Source organism: Erpetoichthys calabaricus, chromosome 6 (genome assembly GCF_900747795.2).
Source record: "Erpetoichthys calabaricus chromosome 6, fErpCal1.3, whole genome shotgun sequence".
NCBI classification, from domain to species: domain Eukaryota; kingdom Metazoa; phylum Chordata; class Cladistia; order Polypteriformes; family Polypteridae; genus Erpetoichthys; species Erpetoichthys calabaricus.
The window spans coordinates 170,035,043-170,061,609 of NC_041399.2; the positions used below are offsets into that span (position 1 = coordinate 170,035,043).

The 26,567-nt window shown below is 37.1% G+C and overlaps 1 long non-coding RNA gene across 1 annotated transcript in view; it reads right to left on the reverse strand.

Annotated features, from left to right (window-relative positions):
• The window catches only part of LOC127528406 (uncharacterized), a 45,786-nt gene extending 22,667 nt beyond the window's left edge, over positions 1 to 23,119 (reverse strand). The window contains exon 1 of the long non-coding RNA XR_007935295.1: positions 22,746 to 23,119. This is a non-coding gene — a long non-coding RNA (uncharacterized LOC127528406). The remainder of the gene's footprint in view (positions 1 to 22,745) is intronic.
• Positions 23,120 to 26,567: the final 3,448 nt, after the last annotated feature.

Here is a 26,567-nt window from a genome sequence, read left to right on the forward strand (position 1 = left end):
TTGATGTTGTACTACAAGTATTATGTTTACTGCTATATTGCATTTACTGTATTTGTACAAAGTTAATGTTTGATGGTTGCGTTGTGATGTGATTTTAATTGTTATGTCATGGTTATTTTGTAAAACCTACTAAAACACCAAATTTAATTCTTGGCACAATAAAATTGATTTGAATTAAGTTGAACCACTGGTCGTGTTGTAAAAAACAGATATAAAAAATGGTGTCAGTAATGGTGTCACAAGTTTCTCAAAATTGTACAAACGGAATATCAAATATTAAGTAAAGTCATAATCTTTTGGAACCTATATATATTAATCTTTTTCCACATACTATGTAATTATGCTATTTTTTGTAACATTATTTTGGTGACATCATTATGCCGTCATTTTGTGGTTTTGTTTTTTTTTTCCACCTAGCCCCATGCTGTAGCCACAAGCAACTCTTACTTGGGCTAAGCAAGTTCTGCAAAGACAGAAAGATGTAGATGTTATATTGTTTTAGCCAGAGCTTTTTCCCCATGCCTCATGTATTGTATATTTTCTTTGTTTGACTCTTCTTTGTTTATTTTTTAGAAATTTTTAAATGTTTATTTAAATTTTGTTAAAATTCTTTTTGTTTAGTACCTATGAAAGTTGTTTTGTTCTCTCACGTTCTTTTGTATTTTGTGGGCGGAACCCCAAGATGTTATGTTAAGGAACAGCACTCAGCACATAAATTCAGGCTAAGAAGCAAGCTCCTTAAGTAAACACATTACATGACTTCTAGTCATGTGGTATATCAGATTTGCCCGCCTCAGTTGCTTGTTGCATCAGTGGACCATGTTAATTTAAATAACAGAAAATTGCTGTCACATTTACTGACTCAGTGCCAACCTTCTACAACAGTCGTGCTTACCCCTTTTGTGAAAGGTTAATAGGTACGGCAAGCTCAGCTACGGTTTCTATTCTTTTTCTTTTTTTCTATTCTTTTGTGGTATGTAAACATGAGACATCAGACAAAATGAGCTTCTGTTCTGTTTGTTAGGTCTCAAACATCCATGTTCCTTATTCCTTGCAGCAGCATTCTATGCATTGTACTTCCAACTGAGCATTCACTGGTTGTTAGCTTTAATGCACACAGAGCTTGCCCCTACAACTTACAGCCACAATCAAACCAATTTGATTATATTGGAAAAAGTTGCAGATGAGTTGGAGTGAGTTGCTTGGTATGTCACATTAGGCGACCGATGTGATGGGAGCACAGTGCTGTTGTTTCCGACCTGCCATGGTTATGTAAATGATGGCTATTACTGAAAATCACTGGTAAATTCACATGATGGCATGTAGCCTTTTGGGCATCATTAATTGTCTGACTTTCAAAGAGTGTTGATTTTTAGGATTTTTGAAAATATTGCCTCTGTTCTGTCCTTTGATTATTTGGATTATTATTGAGATTTGTTCACTGTAAGGCAAACCCTTTCTGCATTCATTTTTTCCCATTTTTAAAGTTTTTGTGTTCCTTTCAATAAATATTTTAATTTATAAACATTACCATTTCTTCAGCCAGAGGTTTGTCTGACTACCTCTTTCCCTTGAAGGGCATTATTGATATTTTGGAACAAGTGACCACTTTTTGGAGCCTGGATAGGCCAGAAACCTGCCTGTTGAGTTGGGAGGTCAGGCTGTCTTAGGTGAAGACTTTTCTAGTCAGGTTAGGGAGGCCTGTTTTATGGGTCTTTTAGAGGACACACACCATTTTTGCTATTAGAATGTATGTACTAGATTCATAACAGATGTTATTTGTTTTACTTTTTGTGAAATGTTTTCAAAAGAATACACTTGCGCATTTAACAAAAAGCATCTAAGTGTGCACGCATGATGGCAATCAAAGCTCTTAATATTAATGTGCATGTACATTATTATCACACATGAAATGGCTCTCTTCTAAATCTTCCATTGGGCTCAGAAGATACCCACAGGTTTATTCATATAGGACTAATGAACTCTGAAAGTATGTTTTGATGGAGTGATAACAACTGACACAAACTGGCACATGTTCACAAAGGCATTATAGAGATTACATGAAATGAAACTATTTGCTTTCTTTCACATAGTAAAATGCAGGGAACATCCTTTCAATTTCAAACATTTCCACGTAGTCAGTAACTGCCATATGTTCAATTCTGTAATCCTTTTTGTATGTGTAAGAAATGTATGCAGTAGCTCCTCGTTAAATTTCTCAGTTGGTTTCCTGAAATGTCCTATGTTGGTTATATTAGACTTCGGAGACATTTTTGAAAGAATTAAACCATTTTGCCTCAGGACATTTGCTTGACTGGTTTATCAAGCTTTATGTTAAGCAGAATATTTTTTATTCAGCATAATATGCATCTCATCAAAATAAAGGGCAACCAAATTCATATTTTTAATGTGAAAGCATTTATTGCTACCAGTAAATGTTCACAAGCTCTTAGACTCCTTCTTTACAAAATGCACATTTACATCCATTGCTTTACAAGTACCTGTTTGCTTATTAATGAATGCAGCACTAGCAATTCTTAAAGGAGTTAGGGAAGCATAGATCCCTAGTATTACAATTTCAAAAAATTATTTGAAAATTGTAATCATTTTATCATTTTGCTTTTTCAAATAACTTGGTGCTTTTCATCTCTACAGAGCTTCTGAAACCAGCACTTTCTGTTAGCAATGCCCTCTTGAGGATTCATAATTCCACTAAAAACCAATCAACTCCCAAACAACTCTTTGTTGACTAAATTTTAGCTGAGCTCTTTAATTCATTGAGCTTGATTTGAATGAGGCAGCGTGACTTCACTTGAGAGAACATTACCACAATGTGAGCAAGAATGGGGCTGTTCTGAAGCACCAGATTAGCATATTAGCATTATTGCCTATTTGCAGTAATTCCAGACCTGTTGTTTAGCACTCATTACAACATAACATAAAAACACAGCTTAACCCAGATCTGGGTTGTTGGGGTATTAAGATCAATCTGTCCAACAGAATCAGGAAAAATACATGAGTTAAACCTGTCCAGTTTAGGGTCATCAATTAAAGCAATGTGGGAGGGAAAACCTATGCAATGAATGGCCAGACATGAGAATCACCAGTCATGGTGAAAGTATTAGTTTGCTTAATAAAATCTACTTATATTTAGCTAAAAGAAGCGTACCTGCCATTGATATTTTAGCAATGTCACTATTACCTTCTATGTTTGCTTTGGTATTAAAATTTGGTTTATCTTCAGGATTGATACAAAGCCATTTGTTCAGAACAGAAACAAGCCAAAAGAATATATGCTCCTACATATCTATTTTAATTTTAACAGTTCCTCTTAACCCTGAATTTGCCCCAGCATCTTTTCAGACACACACTCTTACATTGCAACTGTCATTCATCTAAAAAGGTACTTTATCTGATCCATCAGGTCATTCACATTCACAATCACTACAGTTTTTGACAGGCTGCAGGACAATTATAGGAAATTGGAATGCAGAAAACAAGGACCACTAAGCCCCCTTAATAAACAGCAAATCACAGGCAGCCTGAAAATGGCTTTTACAGTCAAGGCACAAAAGATTATCTTTACTAAGTTTCAATTTACTAAAGAAGTAAAGATATATCCATCCATCCATCCATTTTCCAACCCACTGAATCCAAACACAGGGTCACGGGGGTCTGCTGGAGCCAATCCCAGCCAATACAGGGCACAAGGCAGGGAACCAATCCCGGGCAGGGCGCCAACCCACTGCAGAGTAAAGATGTATGTTGCTGAAAATGCATATATTTAGTATGTGCTTGTGAGAGGTTGTCCGAGCACCATCAGATAGACACCAGCACTTTATAAAACACACGTTTATTCACCACAAATAGTCCCACACAGCACACAGTGCTCCCGCACCAAGCACCCTTAAATACGAGCCTCTCCGATGTCCGTGGGCCACCTTTTCTCCTCTCGTCGCTGGAGCTTCGTCCACTTCCAGCTCCCAACTTTAGTTCCCCGACTGTAGGAAGGCTGCCCCTTTTATATTTACCTGGATGTGCTCCAGGTGCTTGTTGATGACCTTCTGGCGGCACTTCCTGGTGTGGCGGAACTGCCGCATTAGCACCCGGAAGCACTCCGGGCATCCCTGGAAGGTCCTTCCTTCACCTGCCCAGGTGTGGCGGAAGTGCTCCATGATACTCGGGGTGCCCCCTGGCGGTGGCCACGGGCCCCACTGGGTTGGAGCCTCCTTATCCAGGGCAGTTGACCCCTCGCGGCCCGGGGGATATACAGACTGCTTCCTGGTCCTCCAGGCGTCTTGGCTGGGTCTGGCCCCCAGCCTCCTGCCACAGTGCTATATTAAATCTGATATATAAAGCTCAAAATCAGAGTATATATATCTCTATATATATAAAATCCAACATATGTCTGTCTGTCTATATGTATGTCTGTCCACTTTTCACGAGAGAACTACTTAATGGATTTAGATTGGGTTTTTTTCTATAATTTGCTTGAATATTCTGGTTGATTTTGCGAGGTCTTTCATCGTGCTAAGTATCATAGTTTGCTTGCAATACCGATTTATTTGCGCAAATCTGAGAGAGACGCAGCGGGCCAAGGGGAGGTGGGCGGGGCCCTTCTCACTCACACGCCAGCCTCGTGGCGTATCTTAAATTCGCTTAGCTAGCGAACGAGAGAACTACTTAACGGATTTAGATGGGTCTTTTTTCTAGTATTTGCTTGAACATCCCGGTGGATTTTGCGACTTCTCCCATCATGCTAAGAATCACTTGCAGGAGTGATATATTCGCGCTAATCCGAGACAGGAGCTTTGGGCCGAGGGGAGGAGGAAGCGTGATGTCAGGAGTAGGGAACCAGGCAGGGCCCTCCTCACTGTCTTGTTTCACTTCTATGCAGGGGGAGCCACGGAGATGCCTAGTATACTGTATATATACACTGTACATACAGTATGTCAGGTATACAAATTCACACAATATTGAACCAATCTCTGTCAATCTCATTTGATCAGGGGAAGACCGTAGACATGGGATAAGGCTTATTGACTGTGTTACGCTGATATTCCACTGAAAGGCATATCACAGATGATTGATGAACCATATGAGCAGCTAATGCTGTGGACAGATGCATGAAGACTGGGCAGTGTTCTGGGGTGTCATTTATAAAACTTTGCATCGATTCAAGCATGAAAATATGCACACACCAGACAAACAGGAAATTCACACGCCATAGAAAAATTTGATTTATTAAACTTGGAGTATGCATATTTTTGACGCATCAAGACCCCTTCACTTGCATCTGCCTGTACCCAAGAACTGAGGACACAAGATCATGCATGACGTTAAATTTCCTCGCCTCTTCGTTTTGGGAGTCCAGGAAATGCATAAGGTGACAGCATCTAAGCAGGTAGCCACTAATGCCTGGCACATGTAATGATACAATTGCTGATTAACTAATTTACTTACCAGCTGCAAAAAAATGAATCACGGGTTGACTCAGGCCACAGAAACATGATGTTTGTCAGTCTCATCTTGGCATCACATATTACTTATGCGTTAATGGAATATAACAGTTTCCAGGTGAAAAAAGCAGTTTTATTCTGTCTAGAGATCTGATTAGGTTAGGAGAACCAGATGCTGCCGTAGATTGGCTCAAAATTTTTTTGTGGTAGAAATGTACACACACATACCATATGAAAACTGAATGAAGCGCCTCCTCAGTCAGCTAATGGCTTTCAGCACAGCTAGCATGATGGAGTCACGTTTGGCTGAGATTTTCCTGACCTGTTGGCCACTTCCCTGAGAAGTGACAACAGGTAGCCAATATAAACTGACGAAAACCAAAAAAGTTCTTCAGTGCAAATGTGCAGCATTGGTCATCGTAAAAGGAAACTGAAACACTGTCTGTATATATCATATTTAACACTTTTGAGGTTTAATATGTTTGTCACATTAATACACAGTATAATTATGACACTATGATTTTAATTATTATATATTATTATATTACAATATTGTAACAATGCATCATTTAACTGCTTTGGCTACATTTCCATACTTTATCAGGGGTATAAACATTTCATCAGTTTCTCCAAAATGTTGCATACACAAGTTGCAGTAAATGCACGCTTGTTCCTCTGTGAGTTATTTTTCTTAAATTCCTATGTTTGCAAGAGAAGCTGTGTATGCACATTTTGAACCCCTGTTTTGTGTACTTTGTAAATGAGGCCCCTGGTACAGGAAAAGCACACTTAATCATTTTTGCCTTGTACAGAGAGGTGTGATGTAATGTCTGTATAATGCTGCATTATGTTGGCCTTTAATGCTAATAGTACATGTTTCTTTTGTACCTATAAAATGTGTTTAATTGATGTAAAATTCAAAATGAGAAAATTTAACTGTTCTGTATACTTTATGTGTTTATGTGTTTTCTTTCTTTTATTAAAACTATTGTCAGAAAATATTGAACTAACAGTGAAGGGCAGTCTTCTTACAGTAAATGAAGAAAACACCTTTTTAAGTGATATTAATTATAAATTTGTAGCACTCAGACAATGTTATGCTCTGTTTTCCATTGTGACTTTACTGTAGTATACTGCATTCCTTATGGTAAATAACAACACACCACAACAACCAACTTTTATTTTCAGTTCATGATTTGCTTTGTTATAACACTAAATGTTTTCTTACCCTTATTATGTATAAAAAAATAGCATGTCAGAAGTTGATTGTAGCCATACGGCATTGTTTTACTATTAAATGATCCATATGAACATTTACATATTGTAGCATTTCCATGAAGAGTGCTAAAAATCAATTAATTAAAAAGTGATACACTGAAATTGGGTCTTTATTCACTATTTGAGTAGACAGTATATTATTTTTGGGATCACTTTTTCTAATTTTGTGTTCCAGATTGTATTTTATATTTGATGAGGATTTGCACCTTTGTGCTCCACCCTAACTTATAGCAAGAAGTACAGAAATTCTACGACATTTATAAATTTAACACAAACTCACAAAGAAGGGTAAGAGGAGTGAACAAAGTGTCAGATAAAAGCCAACTCAACAAGCCAAGCCTGGCTGAATCTATGTTAGCACCAGAATAACTAATTCCCTAAACACATCCTAGTTTGTCTAGGTTCTGAACAAACTGCAGCCCTGGTAGTTGTGCCAACTTACCTTCAAATTTCAGTCCAAGTGGGCATTTTTTCAAGAACCAAATTTATATATAATCTAGATATGTGTTGGGAATGCACCTCAGAGGTCCTGGGAGTTATTTTATTATATATATATAATATATATATATAACACGTACAAATCGGGTCACGACCAAAAAGTTCGCCAAACTTTTGCATCTGTTCACGACCACACACTCAGGTACCGAACAAGCCAGTTTCCCTTCCGGTTCGTATGCACCAATGATTTCCGCACGTGTTCAGTCTCTCCCTGTGCATTCACTGTGAACTCTTTGTGCTCTATTTTATTTCCCTTCTGGTTTGTACGCGCCGGAGATTTACGCACGTGTTCAGTCTCTCCCGTACCTGTACAGTACATTGTTCTCGGTCAGACTTGCATTGTGCAGAGGGACTTTACCTCAAAACTGTAATCTCCTCTCCACCCAGTTCCTCCTCACTTCCTTCATGCCAGAACTCGACTCATGCAAGGTTAGTTTTCTTGCTTTTTTTATGGTTAGTTTTTGTATAAATTATGGATTTTTCAAATGTTCTTTTTTCCCTGTGCTTAAAACTCATAAAAAAAAGTGTTTACAGCGATCAGTTCGTAAGGCTATTACCGTGAACTCCTGCAATGTTACTTTCTTGGTTGTTTATGGTTGGTTTTTAAATAAAGTTCGGATTTGTTCAAATGTTCCTTTTTTTCCCTGTGCGTAAAACTCATTAAAAAAGAAATGTTTACAGCGATCGGTTCGTAAGGATATTAGCGTGAACTCTTGCAATATTAGTTTTCTCTGTTCAAGGTTTTCTCAGTGTTATTCAATGTTTTTACATTTAGTTTACTATTACACTGTGATTCTATGGTATAATTAACTATTTTTGTGCTTAAAAATCTTTAAAAAAATATATATTTACATTCAGCTCGTACAGTCTAGAATGCATTAATTGTATTTACATACAATCCTATGGGGGGAACTGCTTCGGGTCACGACCAAATCGAGTTGCGACCAGAGTTTTGGAACGAATTACGGTCGCGACGCGAGGTTCCACTGTATATATATATATATACAGTATATATATATATATATATAGTCACACATGTGCGCTTGGGAGACAGGCTAAGGGCTTAACTGACAGCAGAAAACAAGGGTAAGGATGAGGTACACTAACTTGTCTTCTTTCTCTTCTGCAGATCACCTGTAGAGAGACTTGCCTAAAACTCCTCCAGTTCCTTCACTCCCTTCCTAGCCACGCTTCCTACCAAAATCATTTCCAGTTTGAATCCCATGGACTCGTCTCTTCCTCCCCTGCCACTATAAAAGCCTAGCACCTTCCCTTCCTAGTTTGTCCCTATCTGGATTCTGAACCAGACAGTTCTCTGCATCTATTACTTTTGTTTCCTGTTTTGTGTACAATATACAGGATGGATCACCAAGTCTTTTTCTGCCTCTACTTGTGTTTTTACAATATATATAAAGATAGATAGATGTACTTTATTTGTCCTCAAAGGCAAATTAGAATTTTGAGAGAAAGAGAGAAAAAGAAATAAACTTGTTTTATGTATACACTAGCAAAATACCCACGCTTCGCAGCGGAGAAGTAGTGTGTTAAAGAGGTTATGAAAAACTAAAGGAAACATTTTAAAAATAACGTAACATGATTGTCAATGTAATTGTGTTGTCATTGTTATGAGTGTTGCTGTCATATATATATACATATACACATATATTATATATATATAATAATACACACACACACACATATATTGTATATATATATATATATATATATATATATATATATATATATATATATATATATATATATATATGTATATATATATATATATATACACACACACACATATACACATATATTATATATATATATATATATATATATATATATATATATATATATATATACACACACACACATACACATATATTATATATATATATATATATATATATATATATATACACACACACACAGACACACATATACACATATATTATATATATATATATATATATATAGCAAAATACCCACGCTTCTCAGCGGAGAAGTAGTGTGTTAAAGAGGTTATGAAAAAAAAAAGGAAACATTTTAAAAATAACGTAACATGATTGTCAATGTAATTGTTATGAGTGTTGCTGTCTTTTATATATATAATATACACACACACACACACATAAACATATATATACATATACGTATATATACATATCTACATATACACATATCTACATATATATATACATATACACATCCACATATATATACATATATATATATACACATATCAACATATATATACATACATACATAAACACACACATATACATACACACACACACACACATATATATATATATATATATATATATATATATATATATACACACACACAGACACATATATATACATAAATATTTACATATCTACATATATACACATCTACATATATATACACATATATATACATATCTACACATATATATATATATATATATATATATATATATATATATATATATATATATATACATATCTACATATATATATATATATATATATATATATAGACATAAATACATAGATAGATTGACACATATATATATACATATCTACATATACATATATGTAATTGTGTTGTCATTGTTATGAGTGTTGCTGTCATATATATATATATATATATATATATATATATATATATATATATATATATATATATATATATATATATATATATATAGCAAAATACCCACGCTTCACAGCGGAGAAGTAGTGTGTTAAAGAGGTTATGTAAACATATATATATACATATACATATATACATATATATACATATCTACATATACAGATATCTACATATACATATATATACATATACACATCCACATATACATATATATACATATACAAATTTACATATCTACATATATATATAGATATAAATATAGACATACATATATACATACATACATTCACATATATATGTGAATAACATGTTCCAGTTATGACCATTACGCGTAGAATTTCGAAATGAAACCTGCCTAACTTTTGTAAGTAAGCTGTAAGGAATGAGCCTGCCAAATTTCAGCCTTCCACCTACATGGGAAGTTCGAGAATTAGTGATGAGTCAGTCAGTCAGTCAGTCAGTGAGTCAGTGAGGGCTTTGCCTTTTATTAATATGTATATATATATATATATATATTTATATATATGTACTAGTGCTGTAAAAAGAACGTGGTTCCTAGAAACTATTGAAATCGTCAGAAAAAAAAATCTAAAGAAATCTAAAAAAAAAATGTAGAGATATCAGGTAATTGAAAGGAACTATTCTGGGCATCTCTCTCCTAGGAGGATTTGTTTTGCCAACATGCTCGCACTGCTTGTGCATTAGCGGCTAAGTGACCGTCTTTCTTCACAGGTTTTGTTTTGCCGACATGCTCTCCTCACTTGTGTATCCTTGAGGGTGGAGCCCTTACCCTGACTCCACCTCTCACTCAGTGGACTGACAGACACACACACTTCCACGCATATATATATTAAAATCCAGGGAGTGCCACAGTGGCCCGACACCAGACAAAACTCAACCATAGACAGTTCCAAGTTAAATTAAATAATTTGTTAATAGTGGTATCTTCACAGGCTTTAATCCAATCCACCAACAATAATCAAATGGCATACCAATAGCTTCCTTCTCCTTCTTGCATCATCTAACTCCTTCCCAACTCTCCCCGACTCTCCCTGATGAAGTGAGACAACTCCCTTTGATCTTAAACCTAGGAATGCTTTCGGGATTTAGATGTTAATCTATGAAAGCACTTCACAGAAGCTCCTTTTCCATAGCACACTCGGGACACCCAAGCACTCCTACAGGCTTGCCTCTCCAGACTGCAACTCCCAGACAACCCTGTAGGTGCTTAAGTTGGGAATCAGTCAGAGGAACACTGCCACCTCTCAGTCAGGGGATGAACTGTCCACAAATAGCCATTTCCCCAAACCCTTCCATTACTCATCCCTGATACCAATTAGGGCTCTGCTATGTCTGGCTGCATCTCCACTCAAGTAGTCCTTCCATTACAACAGCTTGGGTAAGAAATCTTCCTCAACCCCAATTGGGATACCAAACCATCTTCTATAGTACTTACAATATTGTAATGCCCAGGGCGCATACAGCAGCCCTAACCCCAACACAGACAGGCAGGACACGTGTTCAGCACACAACATACACTTTATTTACAGTTAGGGAGCACTTTAGCCTGCTCCCCACAGCCCAGTACAGTACAGTACATGAAGCACAGCACACAAAGCATAGTCCTTCTGCCTCCCGACTCTGGCTGCTGACTTCTCGCGACTGGCCCCTTTTTATAGGACACCTTGCCTGAAGATGGGGCCTGAGTTGCCTCGAAAGCTTGCACATTGTAATCTTTTTAGTTAGCCAATAAAAGGTGTCATTATGCTTGGCTTTTCTCTACATTCATAATGGCTAACACGGTACAACACCCTAGTACTATAGGACACCTGGAAAGACTCCAGGTGCCTAAAGAGGTTCCTCTGGCAGCACTTCCACGTGTGGCAGAAGTGCGGCCAAATTGGGCTTTGCAAATGTCCATGCAACCCCCTTGCAGTGCCCACGGGCTCCAACAGCTTTGAGCTTCTATGCTCATGACCTGTGACACGGCTGGAAACCAAGGGTCTGCCCTCTGTCAGTCTGAGTGAGAAACGGTCTTGAAAATACTCTCTCCCCCGGTTCTTCCATAATCAGGGCGTCCCGTCCAGGAAAGTGCCCCGGCTGTCCACCACAATATTTATATATTAGTCAGTCATGTGTGTTTCTGCATTGGAGGCTGGCAGCAGGCAGACTGCATGCTCTCTGAACCACTTGAAGTCACTTATGGGATCAGCTTGCTTCCACCTGTCAACGTTTTTTTGCTAGCATTCTTCTCCTTCTCACTTCTGTGGCTCTCAGAGTTATTATTTCTGATCAAATCTTGATATGCCTTTTTAGCAAACCCTGTTTACCAGCACTGGTTCTTTTAGAGGTTTCCTGAGTTGCCATTTTGGCCCTCTATTAACATACATCTCCTGTTGAGCTCAGCTACTGGCTGACACCAAGTGAATGTAGTTTATTTTGTCCTTGCAGTCATATTACAATCAAGCTAACTAGTCAGATTTGAAGTTTCACACTATAATGTACTTATTCCTTTAACCTTAAAACTGCACCTAATCAGTCTATAACTATGCAAATAACTTTTTGTAGGTTAAATTTTAACTATAATTTGTTGGAGATTCATGTGTGGCAGAAGGTCAACAGAAACATTCAAAGCCCTATATTTAAACATATTTTCACCTGATAAAGAAAGTAATGAGGAAGGAACAGTGGCTATCCAGAATGCTAGGTACTGCAGAGCTCTGCCAATATTTTTTACTTCTCTGTCTGCAACCAAAAGTATTGTCAGGTCAAGTTTATTATCTTGTGAACATAGTATTTGTCCATCTCCTCAGAACAGTTGACAAAAATACAATAAAAAATAAAAGTAAATATACTTAGAATGCAAGATATGTATACAATCATATGCAAAACAGACAATATGGATTTTTTTATGTTCATGCACACTATCAGTTATGTTACAATATTTGAATTCTTATGATTAATTGTTTAGCAGCCTTATAACTTGGGAGTAGAAACTGTCCCTGAATCTACTGGTGTAAGAGTCAGTGGTCCTGTATTGTACAGAATGGCTGAGGAGTTTGATTATGCTGTTACCTTTCTCAGGAAGTGAGTATTGTATGAGAGAAGGTAGCTCAATGCTGGTAATATTCTGTGCTGTCTTGCTGAGCCAAGCAGGTCCTGTACCAGGATGAAATGGAGCCAGTGAGGACTCCACTGTTTACTTGTAGTTTGTGAGTACAGACAGAGAAATGCAAGATGCCCCCTACATCTGAGGAAGCAGAGGCACTGGTGTGCCTTTTTGACAAGAGATGAAATGTATTGTGCCCACTTTAGTTTATCAGTGAGATTCAATTTAAAGCTGCTCACACTCACAACTGCGCCTTCTCCAAAGTAGATGGGAATGTGGTCTGCTACCTTCTTCTTAGGATCAATATCTTGTCTCCTTGGTTTTACTGACAATAAGAATGAGATTGTTGTCCTGGCATCAATGAGTCAACAGGTGTACCTCTTCTTTGTAAGCCATCTCATCACTGATAGCGGTCAAAGCTACGACTGAGGCGTCATCATCAAATTTAATGATAGGATTGAAGCTGTGTCTGGCCACACAGTCAGAAGGGAGCAACGAGTACAGAAGGGGAATGTTTGTGTTGAGTTACAGAATGGAGGACATAGTGCTGCCAATACACACATGCTAGATCAGAAGTCCAGATTTCAATTGCAGTGTGTGGTACTAAGTTCTAAATTGAGGAGTTTGATTGTCAGCTTTGATGATACAATAATGTTAAGTTCTGGGCTGCCATCCACAAACAGGTTTCTCGCATAACAGCTTTTATTATCCAGATGTGCAAGGATGGTACGAAGTATGAGAGATATGGTATCTTCTGTAAATAGGTTGTGGCAATGTGAAAACTAGAGGTGGTCATGACTATCTGGAATATTCAGTTTAATGTGTTCAGTCTCTCAAAGCAATTCATCAAAAATGGAGTGAGTGCCATTAGTCTGTAATCATTCAGTCTATTTTTGTTTTCTTAGGTACCAGGATAATTATTGTCCTTTTGAAGCAAATAGGGACAAAAAGATTCTGTCTCAGTAAAATATTATAAATGTCACCGAGGATGATGTCGTTGAAAAAACATTTCTCTGTCTTCAAAGATGGCAGTTATGGAGTCCAGATGAGAATGCAGAATATTACTTTATTTGCACAGTTATGTACAAATGTCTCAGTCCATGGAGTGAGCCCAGAGTTAAACAATTCATCTGCTTTTACACTTTTTTCTAATTACATCACCTGACTCTTAATATGCACAATTTATTAACTCCTAAAATCAACTAAAGCCAATTTCTCAATCTTGACAATTTTCCTGTTATTCTGAACACTGCTTCGTTAAGAGGGATGTTTTGTGGATTTTCCCATTCATCTTAGCACTGCTTCATAGGAGGGGTGTATGGGCTTTGCCATCAGTTTATCCCTGCTTTTTGGAGGGGTGTTCATTACTCATTTACCTCATTCTAACCTTGGAAAATTACCCTTGAGTTACATTCAATCCTTTTTGTTATGGTAAATAATTCATTCTGATCATCACACACACATACAGTATGTATATATATATATATATATATATAATGATGTGTGAGTCACTGCCTTGTACCTAAAGGACGAGGTTAAATCTAAGAATTTCAGGAAATATCAGCTTTATTTAACTTGAAACAGGAACAGCAAGGTTATTTATTGCAGCAGGAGCTACCACTCTACTGCACACAGACACAGCAAATGGGCAGGGCTATGGCCAGATCAGTGACCAGTTATAGTGTTCCCCGCATCACCCATCGGGCGACAGACACATTGCACAAGGAGGCGGTGAGCTTGTCGTTGCCTCTGTGGCACTACAGACCTGTGAGGTGCTGTGAACCTGCGGTTACCTTGGCAACGGACAAGCAGCCCTTGACAGATGTGTCAATCGCGTTTCGGCATGTTGTCCCATTGGGGAGGGTCTGACAAGAGTTCAAAAATCTCATATATATATATATATATATATATATATATATATACACACTTGTAATAGACTAAAAGATTATCAACTAAAATTTTTTGCAGGTTTTTAAAACACTCCCTGAAATTCTGTGTGCACCAGATGCTTTATGGACATTACCTTGTTTAAGAGTCCTCCATACATCATGAATTAAAACAAAGTAGGATGAATAAATAGGATGTTTGTTGTCGTGATCAAAACTTGCACAGAAAACATTATTTACTTTGTAGTCCCTAATCACTGTGAATTTTTTGCATGAACTTTGTCACACACGTGCGATTGGGAGGCAGTCAAAAAGCCCAAAGGTGAGTGAAACATTGCAAGATGAAGGACTGTCACGTGGTACTTACCTAAACCTCTTCTCCCAACAGGAAAACAGAAGAAAGATAATCGCGGCCATTTCCAGGTTTCAAAATGGCCGCCACAACTTCACTTCCGGCGACTCTATTTTGCATCACTTCCGGTTAACCCCATGGACATCACATTTGCTTCCTCCATAATGACTCTGTTTCCGGTTCCTGATTACGTCGTCATTTCCTGCCAACCAGTTCCTGTTCCCATGATCCATTTCATATATAAACGCCATTTTGTAACAACCATGTTGTCAATTGTTACTCATTTTTTCAGTACTTTTGATCACTTTTGCATCCTTTTGTCCGCAGAACAATATACTGGGACGGTCCCCAAAACTTAATTTTTGTGGAGTTTCTTTTTCATTGTGAATATTTTCCACAACTTATAATAACTGCTTGTTTTCCAAACATAGTGATGTTTAGCCAGTTTCATGACTTTTCTGGGTTTATGCCTGCATTTCTGGAATGTTTCCATGTAATTTCTTTGAAATTCATTGCTGTGTGGCTTTGGTAAGTTCCTGATGTCAGAGGTGATCCAATGTTTCTTATTAAAAAATAAGCAAATTGTTTTTGTAGGGCCGCCATCATCCATACATTTTTAAAGTGATCATGTTATACTTTTTGCATACTCATCCAGATCTGATGAGAAGTCTCTAAACATTGTGATAGATGGCCAGGAACCCTGACCCTTCGGGGCACCTGGAGGAAGGACGGACCGGGAGAGTGGCACTATTCTTCCCTGGGCGCTGGGACGATCCTTGAACCCTGGAGGACAGCTCTTCCGGTACACCAGGATGTGCTGACGGACCAGGGATGGTGTATGCCCGGAGTGCTTCCATGTGCAAGGGCAGCACTTCCGTCACACTGGGAAGTGCTGCCGGAAGGTCGTCATCATGCACTTGAGGCACATCTGGGGCAAGATTAAAGGGTCCGCCTCACTTCAATCGGGGAGCTGGAGTCGGGAGGAAGAGGAAAAAGCTCAGGAAGGAGGAACAGAAATGGTGGAAGGACGGGAGACCATTGGAAGGCCAGGACTTAAGGGTGATTGGTGCAGGGGCACTGTGTGCTGTGCGGGACTGTTTTGTGGACTTTTATGTAAATAAACTTGTGTGTGTTGAACTTCTCGGTGTCTGCCTGTCTGTGTCCGGGCTGAACTTCCACAACATGTACAAGCTTACATAATCAAATCAGTCTGAAGTTTTTTTTCTCGCTTTCTTTAGTCCAGCTCTCTAACACTTTTATTGCTGCTTCCTTACATTTTAGTTTCTACTTGTAAGCTGGCAGGAGGCACAGCACATGGTTTTATTGGGGTGAATCAACAATTAAAATTGTAAAATAAAATGGAACCCACTGATCAATAAATATTCTAGATCAAGTAAGCAATATTTAGAGACAATGCTGTTCACTGTAAAACACACATCTTCTTCTTTGCTTTTGCCTGAGAGTTCAGTCTCATCCCATAGAAAGACACTGAAGTGATCTGGTTGTATTGGAGCATCTGTTATCACAGCAGTTAGCCCCATTTCAGAGAAACAAAAGACACAGTAGTTTTTAATGGTAGACAGACTTGCCTGAATGTCTTCTTGTTTATTTTCTAGAGATTTCACATTGGCCAGTAAAATGCTGGGCAGAGGAGATCAGTTGCAGTAGTTTTTCTGGCATTTGGACACCTTTTCTTCGTCCCTGTTTCTTAAATCTCTTTGTCTGGTTATTCTTGGTTAAGTCATGTTGATTGTGTTGTCTGAGAATGACTGGTTGCAGCAGCTTCAATATTTATTACGCCTAAAGTTGAAATCTAACATGCAGGGATAGCTATGATTCTGTCTGAGACCTAATCTGTCTTCAGTTATGAGCCATGAAAAGCAACTGCTGCAGAGAGAATAAATAAGATAAGGGGATAATGTAAGTTTTGAAGGTGTGTATTATTCCTGAAGGCAAAACAATCTGTATATAGATGTGTCCAGTGAAGCATTTTCTTAAAAGCCAAAGGAGATACAATCTATTAAATATATGGCAATTAAGCTTGGTGAAACATTCTACTAAAAATCTGTTTGCATTCTTGCCATCCAACCTCCAGCATCAACCAGAAGCAGTTCTGAGGATGCCCCTTCTTCGGTTCATTCTTTTTCAGTTATTTCTTTTTTATGTGAGTGGTTATTAAAGTTGGCCATGCTGCCAGTGTTCAATGAATTTGTATTCCTTTTATTTTGAAATATTCTGAAACTTTGTTGTACTGAATAAAAGATCAAGATTCAGATATTGTAGAGTCCATCACCATGGACTAAATAAAACATGTGGTCTTTTCAACTCAAGTCAAATCAAGTCATGTTAAGTTCACTGTCATGTGCACATAGTTCAATGAAGATTATACTTGCATGTCTCTTCAGAACAGCTGGCAAAAATACAATACAGAAAAATATAAATAATACTAAATAAATAAGAAAAACAGTATACATAGCATGCAATATACAGTATATATACAGTACGCATATACACAGTTAAATGTAAAATGTATTTGCTAGTATTATATATACACAGACTACTTTTCATGTTCCCGTCTTTGTTCCTATGATTGACTGTTTGACAATTTTACAACTTGTGGGTAGAAACTATCCCTGAATCTCATGTGGAGTTTTCCCATTCTCTTTGTGAAATCCCCAATAAAAGTTGACAGAGATGAATGCAGCAGTTGGCTGCGGTGCTCTCACTTCCCTGGCTGTTATCCTCTCCAGATTCTGCAGACCTTTGGATGGTGGAAGGTTATAGAAAAGTCCCACAGTTGAAAAGGAAAACAGCAGCAGTGCTGCTTCAGTGTGTCTGTGGTTTAGCAGTTGTGGGGTCTCAAATGCCATTGTGTGGTAACTTTAAGATAATAATGTTTTGTTACAATAAACCAATCTGCCTTTAACTAGGGGCTTCACCCCTCCTCACTATATCACCATAGTAGAAAATCTCTGGGAACAAAGAAACTTAATCAGTGTTTCTCCTGGCAGAGTACAAGAAATACTTTCTCACAGTGTAATAATGAAAACAAAAGCAAAAGTAAATAAATATAATAAGAAAATATATAAATATAATTAAAAGGAAAAGCAAGCAATGTGGCATAATAATAATAATAAATAATCAACTGTATATATATAAAATCCTAAGCCTAAAAGTGCAACGATTTTGTCCAACGATTTTATGTGACTTTTTTGTCATGCTTTAAATCAGGCTTATTTTAAAACCTACATATGTATATGTTTGGTATCATTCTTTTCAGAATTTAACAAACGTTAATGTGATGTTGTTACATTTTCAGATTCTTATTCCATTTTTAAATTATAAACTATAAAATATCAAGAACTCGCGTCCAACGAGATGAGACTTTGTCCCAAGACATTTATCCACGCCAGGGGTTGGAAATAAAAGACAAAGAGTAGATGACAAAGACAGCTGCTGTACAGGCATTTAAATGTCTGAAGCACGGCACGGCAGCAGCAGCAACCCAGCAGCTGATTGGGCAAAGAGGAGGTAAAAAAACTGTACTTGTTTCCCATTGTATCACTGTTTAAGAGGGGGTTTCGGAGGAGTGACCGCGTCTCCTTGGGGTGTGTTCAGCCCCCCTCTTCACAACGCGTGTGGCAGAGACATCAAGTAGCTGGCACGTAGTGCAGGCCTGGGGGGAGGTTGGTGAACGAAGTGAGCAGGGGGTAACCCCCTAGTAATAATAATAATAATAATAATAATAAGTAGAAATGGTATGTAAAAGAATATCTCATAAGCAGGTTATATGAGTTTAAAGCTTACTGAATATGCAGACCACAGTGACTTCATGGCTGCCAACACCATGCCTGCCTGGGTTTTTTCTCTGGGTACATCCTACAGACATGCAAGTTAGTTTGACTGGTGATTTTAAATTAGCTGTGACTGTGTATGACATTGGGCAAAGGAGTCATCCAACTGCGAGCCTAAATTGGATTAAGGTTGTTTGAGATTGTTATGTTAAATACAGAGTCTCTGTGACATCATGGAGTTTTTGTCCTTTTCAATGACTACTCTGTTCAAGTTCTGTCCTGCACCACTAAAATTAGTTCTGCAATAACTTGTTAAATTAGCAGTGCATCTACCAGACTAAGGCATCTTTCAGTGGAAAAATGACATTTTCCAGCTCAATGAGATGCATCAGGAAGTGAACTGATCTTGCCCTCAACAAGGTGCTTAAAGATTGTTGCTAATACAGTGCTTGGATAGAGCAAAACAGATTATTAAATTTAAAGATGCAGAAAATAGCTGCCTCTCTTTTCCTATTTGTATTATTGCATCTCCATCTCTGTTGAATAGGCAAGGCTTTTGTTCTGGTTCTATTATGGCTTGTTTCAATAACAAAATCTCAATAGCTGCTTTTGAAATTCTAATTGAAAACCATTAAATCACTATTTCAACCTCGATGTTAATGTGGCTCCCATTTAATTTGCTTTTATTTTTTGTAGTAGCTAACTATAAAGCAATCAGCACCTTCAAAATCTCTCTCTCCTTCTCAACGAGTTTAATAGAGTCATTAACATTTGATTACTACTGATTATACATGTTGATATACAGATACAAAAAAAGCAGAGCAGAATTAATATTCCATCCACATGTATATAGAACAATTTTTTTGTATTAAATCATGGGAAGTTGGAGCCTATGCTGACTTCAGGAGGTGTAAGATGGGAACCAACCCTAAAAAGAATGCTATTGTACCATATACTTTCATCCTGCATCTCAAAGCCGATGTGAGAGGAAACTACAAGCACACATGTAAAAAATGGCAGAGCTGTGAAGATGCAGCCTTTACTGTTACACTACCATGCTGCCCTTTTCAGCCTTTCATGCTATGGGCATTTAAAATTATAATGCAAACAAAAAAAGTCCACAACTAAACGTCTTGGGTGTATGTACAGCAGCAAGTGAAACTTTCACTTTTTCTCTTTTCAAGTATTTTTTTTTTTTCATTTTTATTGAATTCTTCCATCTCGGATATCCTTGATGCCAGAGCAGATTAAATCTTCTGAGACCTATTTGTCTTCCTTCAGTTTTATGTAATTGATCTTCCTTTAGCTGGCTTCCTGTCTTACTACATGTCTGCTATCTGTTCACGTTTGTTATCTAAAAGAACACTGTCTGTTTACCATACCATAGAAAATGTCTTTTAAAGCCTGTGGAATTTATTTACAAAGTCTGCAATCAGCACTGGCAAGTACAAAAATTCCTCCTTTAATTTTGTTTATCATTCACATCTTTCAACATGGAGGTGTCTGGAAGAAACTGCTGATGCACAACTGGAGCAAAGTTCATCAAGTTTGACATACCATGACCAGATTGCTCAAAAGCAATTTTTTGATGCAGTTCCTGAACAAAAGCATATCTTGAGTTTCGTGAGGAAAAGAAAAAAAATTCAAGGATGTCATGTGCAGCACAATACTGAATAACAGAATGGCAAAGGCTTCTTTCAGTACAGACTGACACAGAAAAATCAATGGTCTCCCCAAAATTAATGACTTGTCTGGACATAATGCTGATACTGAAAGTCTGTAACTCCTGTAAAGCTTTGACTGAATTCCAGATGAAAAAATATGAGCTTTAGACAGTGGAAAGAACAATATTCAGAAATTGAATCTAAATGAACTGAGTGCAGGTGTGTGAAGCAAACCTTATATAACCAGTTACTGAAGAATATCTCCTAAATGAAACATCTGCAACACACATACAGTATATAATAATAGCAATTATAATTAAAATAACAGTTCTTAATGTGGATGCATTGCAATGAATACATTATTATTATAATATGCAGGTATATCATTAAAGTTAGCTATTAAATTATGTCTCCCAAGATAAGCAGATAATAACTTTTCATGTCAGTAAATTTCTAGTCGAATATTAATTTCATATAAAAACTTTTACAGAACACTATGCATTTATGTGGTAATTTAATTTACACTCAGAAACAGGCCAGTTCAACAAGATGTATCAATCATGTATGATCTCTTGATAGCAATATATTTTTAGGACTGTTTTTCTGTAGCAAAATTTAGTACTCTCACAAATCACGTTCAGTATAAACCTGGATATCTTATTCAGATGAGCCTTCATCAGTATCTTACAATTCTGCACCGATGCATCCCACTAAAACAGACAAATAGCAATTTTCTGGTGCCAAACTGTTAATCCATTGCAGAACACACACACCCACCCACGCACTCACACTCACTAATAATGGCTAGTTTAGCGCCATAAATTCACCTAACAAGCTTATGTTTAGAAAAAGCGTACAGACTTGGGGAAGAATGTGCAAACTTCATGCTAGTACTACCCTAAATTTAAACTTATGATGATTTATACTTTTGTTATGGGCAAAACTGTCTTTTTGGAATTTTCTTGACATTATTTAAAATTAAAAAATGCATTTTACCAAATGTATTACCACTGATTGATCAGAAACTATAAAACAAAATTAAATAAATAAAGATGAAATGAGAAATGGACAAAACTACTATAAAGCATGAAGGAGCACAGACGTGTAGAGTGAAAAAATGTTTACTGTGTTTGTTCAGTACATAGTAGCCAATTGTCCGAAGCTGCAGGCGACCTAGAAAGCCCAACTTATATTAGGGTCGATAGGGTGGGTACTTGTAGTCAAACATCAACAGCAACATTTATTTCTATAGCACATTTTCACACAAAACATGTAGCTCAAATTGCATTACGCGATGTTAAGGAAAAAGATTGCCTGAAAAAAAAAGGCAACCGATTATAAACAAAGGAGTGTTTAAGTGGAAAAATAAATGAAATACTTAAAATAGCAAAAAAGAATAAATGAATAAGCCCTTACATCAGGGGTCCCCAACACCGGTCCTGGAGGGCCCCAGTGGCTGCAGGTTTTCATTCTAACCCTATTCTTAATTAGTGCACTGTTTTTGCTGCTACTTAACTTCTTTTGAATGAATTTTGATTTACTTGTTTTTTTAAGATTTGCTCCCCTGAATTTCTTCATCGTTCCTCAGAATTGCTTCATTTCTTTCCTTAAATGGCCCCCAAACAGAAATTAAATATGAAGTGAGTGAGCCAACAGAAGACTAACTAAGTCAATTAGACTCCAAACAGTTACTTAATTTGGTGCCAATTCTTGTTGTTAATTAAACCCGTTCTTTAATTCCATGGCTTGTTGTTGCTCTTATTGTGCATTAGCAGACATTTCCGAAACTGTTGATCTTCTCTTTTCTACAAGCACTGTTACAATGTTTTGTGGACCTGAGCAGATCAGCATTCCTGAGACCTTCACCTTTCTTTATTTTCAAATATTGTATGATGGACACAATTTGCTGGCCTATGTTTTGGTTAATTTTGTATTTTTTCTACAGAAAAAGAAAAACTCCAGCCAGCAAGATGCTAGAGAAAAAACAACATCTGCAGGGGCTCCAAGGTCAAAAGGCCACCCGCCCCCCACTAGTCATGCTACCAAACAACTCTAGTTCTTTACTCTATTTATGTTTTGTCCGAGTATTCACAACCATTCCAACATCACAGACAGCTGCAGAGTATCTGGATCAGATGGCAGTGGTGCAAAGCACTACTGCAGAAAACCTGGAAATGAAAACAGAGTATTGTAGAGTTTAGTAATAATTGCAAATCTAAAAAGTAAAAGACATTGAAGTACATATATAATCTATTTGAAGCAGAGCTAAAAAGCAACTATGAAAAATCCAAAAAAAATATGAGTTTTTAAGAGATTTTTTAATGTTGTTCCACTGTATTAGCCTAGTGTATCTCTGGCAATCCAGATCTTTGGTGCACAAACAGTAAAAGAACACTTCAGCACTTATTTTATGCTGGACTCTTGAAATAAAAAGCAAACAAGTGTTTATATATATATATATATATTTTTTTTTTTTTATAGATTGTATCTATAGGAATACAAGGGTCAGGCACTCCAAAATCTAAGAAGAAGCAAGATTATTCAGAGCTTTATATACTATACAGTTTAACAGTACTATAAAATTGATCAAATTGATTATAAAATTGATTCTAAAGGACACATGTGACCTATGAAATGATGTTAACATTGGTGAGATGTGCTCAGATTTTCTTTTACTGTTTAGATTCTTGCTGCTGCATGCTGAACTAACTGCAACCAATTGATGTCATTCTTAGTTAGTACTGCAATACAGTAATCTACTTAGCTAAAAAGAAAAGCGTACATTAATTTGTCAGCATCGTGCGATATTATAACAGGTCCAAAGTTTGCCGTGTTCCTTAAATCCATCCATTAACCAACCCGCTATATCCTAACTGCAGGGTCACGGAGGTCTGCTGGAGCCAGTCCCAGCCAACACAGGGTGCAAGGCAGGAAACAAACCCCGGGCAGGGCGCCAGCCCACCGCAGTGTTCCTTAAATGAAAAAATGAAGTCCTGCTTCATGGATCAGAGGGGAATCCTTTTGGAACTGTTTACAATTCCTTTAACAGTAAATTCCCAAATGTTCTCTGTTGCTCAGTTTGGTATAAAAAAAATCATCTCAGATACAAACCACATGTGGTCCTGTTGCCGGTGGTCTCCTAGAACAGGGGTTCTCATTCTTCTGTCTTTGTGTACCACATACATGAATTTAAATGTCCAGAAAATGCAGTGTTTTCTTCAGTCTTATATTGTTAAGCACTGAAATCTTATTAGTTAAAAATTGAAGGCCATATTTCTTTACTCATCCAAAAATATTGTATTTTGGGGATTTTAACAAGGTATTACAAATATTTTTATGCATATGTGCCTTTTAATTTTTCTTATTTACATCTAATTTTTTATTGTTTTTAATGTATGAACAGTATTGTGATTATGCATGGAATAAAAACTATAAAGTATTAAATTTCAGTATCTTTCATTTACAAAAACTAAACAATTCAGAACTTGAATTTCATGTGTGGCAGAGGTGATGGATTTTCCCTCAGACCCCAGCCTTTGGGGCCTTACACCATGGAATTAATATGTGCATATACACATTTTTTACTTAAACTATTTGTCCATTGAAAAATAAACACTGCTTAAAACCAATACTAAAAAATTAAACATTTTTGTAATAGCTGCATGAATTAGTAATTATTAAAATAATTAATAATATTTTATTTGTCTGCGGTGGGTTGGCACCCTGCCCGGGATTGGTTCCTGCCTTGTGCCCTGTGTTGGCTGGGATTGGCTCCAGCAGACCCCCGTGACCCTGTGTTCGGATTCAGCGGGTTAGAAAATGGATGGATGGATGGATATTTTATTTGTACAAACTTTTTGTTGCTGCTTTTATAAAAACAGTTTGCAAATCAGGTTTCTCAGAAATTGATTTTTATCAGGTTTATGACATTTGCTGTCATGACATTGCATCAGTGTACCTTGTTAATAACACAGCACTAAAACGTAATATGAAATCCACAAGACAAATGAATTCAGATGTCAACTGTCATATTCATTTATTTTCCAAATCTTTCCCTAAATGTTTTAGATTTATCCTAACTTTAAGGTTGCCTTTGTAGTACTAGGGTGCTGTACCGTGTTAGCCATTATGAATGTAGAGAAAAGCCAAGCAAAATGACACCTTAAGAAGGGGCCTGAGTTGCCTCGAAAGCTTGCATATTGTAATCTTTCTAGTTAGCCAATAAAAGGTGTCATTTTGCTTGGCTTTTCTCTAGGTTGCCTTTGTGAAATCAAATTTATCAACTTAATGATCATAATTTCAGAATTCTTGTAAAACAGCTTTTGTTGTGCCATTTTCAAGTTACCCCACGTAAGTGATCAGACAATTGCCTATAGCTGTGTATTAATCAAGAATTAGTCATTGAGTTTTACTGACTGTGACTTCAAAAATTAGTCACAAATGAAGATGGCATCACATTCATTCCTGAATAATTCAAATAATAAACATTACTTTGGTTTCAAAAAACCCAATGATCGATATAAATTTAGTGTTTTCTGAAACACCTTTAGTAATCAAGTGAAAGTAATTAAGTGACAAGTTGACAGCTCTCTTCACCTGAGTGTACAAAATATGGTCCCAGGTCAGAAAATACAAGTACAAAGTTTATCATCAACTTTTGGCCCAAGGTGCATTAGTACCACATACACTTATGAGCCTCCTTGTGTTTGAATTTGGTATTTGTTATAGGACAATCCACGAATAGCTCAGAAATCCATTAACAACTCATCATTCTAGTTCAGATCTGACAGCCGTTCATCCCAATCATGCCCCTCCAGGTATGTGTATTCTGTATTAATTCAAGCATCTGACCCACCTTCTCTAAGAAGGCTAAAGTGTATGAACAGCTCTTTGGTGCATACACACAAACAACTGTCACAATTTTCCCCTATGTGACTCGTACCCACATTAAGGTAACCCTGTCATCCACTGGAGTGAACTCCAATTGCCCAATGGTCAGCTTTTGAGTATCCCCAAACCCAACTGAGGTCTTTTACACATGGGAGCTCCAGAGCAGCAGAGAAAACACCCACGATCAAGAAATTTGGTTCTAGAACCTATGCTGTGTGTTGAGTGACAACAATTATGTTCCGCTGGTGTTTTTCCACCTTCTGCAAATGCTCAGGTTCCAGAGAGGTAATGTTTAAAGTTCCCAAAAACAGTCTCCTTTGCCCGAGTCTATTTCATGTATTTGTTTCCTGCCTGCAGCCTTACTAAATTGGCATTGCATCCAACCCTCACCCTTCGTCTTGCACATTGTGTGCCCACAAGACGGCTCCACATCACCATTTCAGGGTGAGCCTGATTGGGTTATGTGGATTGACTGACCATCCCGCGCTTTCCAGCATATGCCACCTCCAGGCCCTGTCTGACCTTTTCAACCCAAATCTGTTCGCCAAGGGAGACCCTACCAAGAGCACAAAGCTTCAGACGACATATCTGTGAGCATCACTAGAGCGCACACTTCAAGGTCCACCACTTCAAGGTGATGGTCCAGAGTGGGGTTTATATATCATATTAATTGCATTTTGTATTAATTTGTTACCCAAAAACAAAATGAAGATATTCAATTAAATATGTTTAACTTTGTAACTGTATATTTATAAAAAATGCAGAAAATAGAAAAGTAAATAAATAAAACTGCATGTCTTTAAAGAAAAATGGTTTTTTAGTGTGCACATTGCGTAGAGTGGTATTAAAATTTCAGTCTTCATGTGTTCAGATTACACTTTTCATTTAATACTGTATTGACTGAAATGGTATTTAATCAATTAATGATATGGCAGAGTGATGAATTATATTGGCCATTAGAAATGAAAGAAGTAATGACAGTAACACATGCTAAAA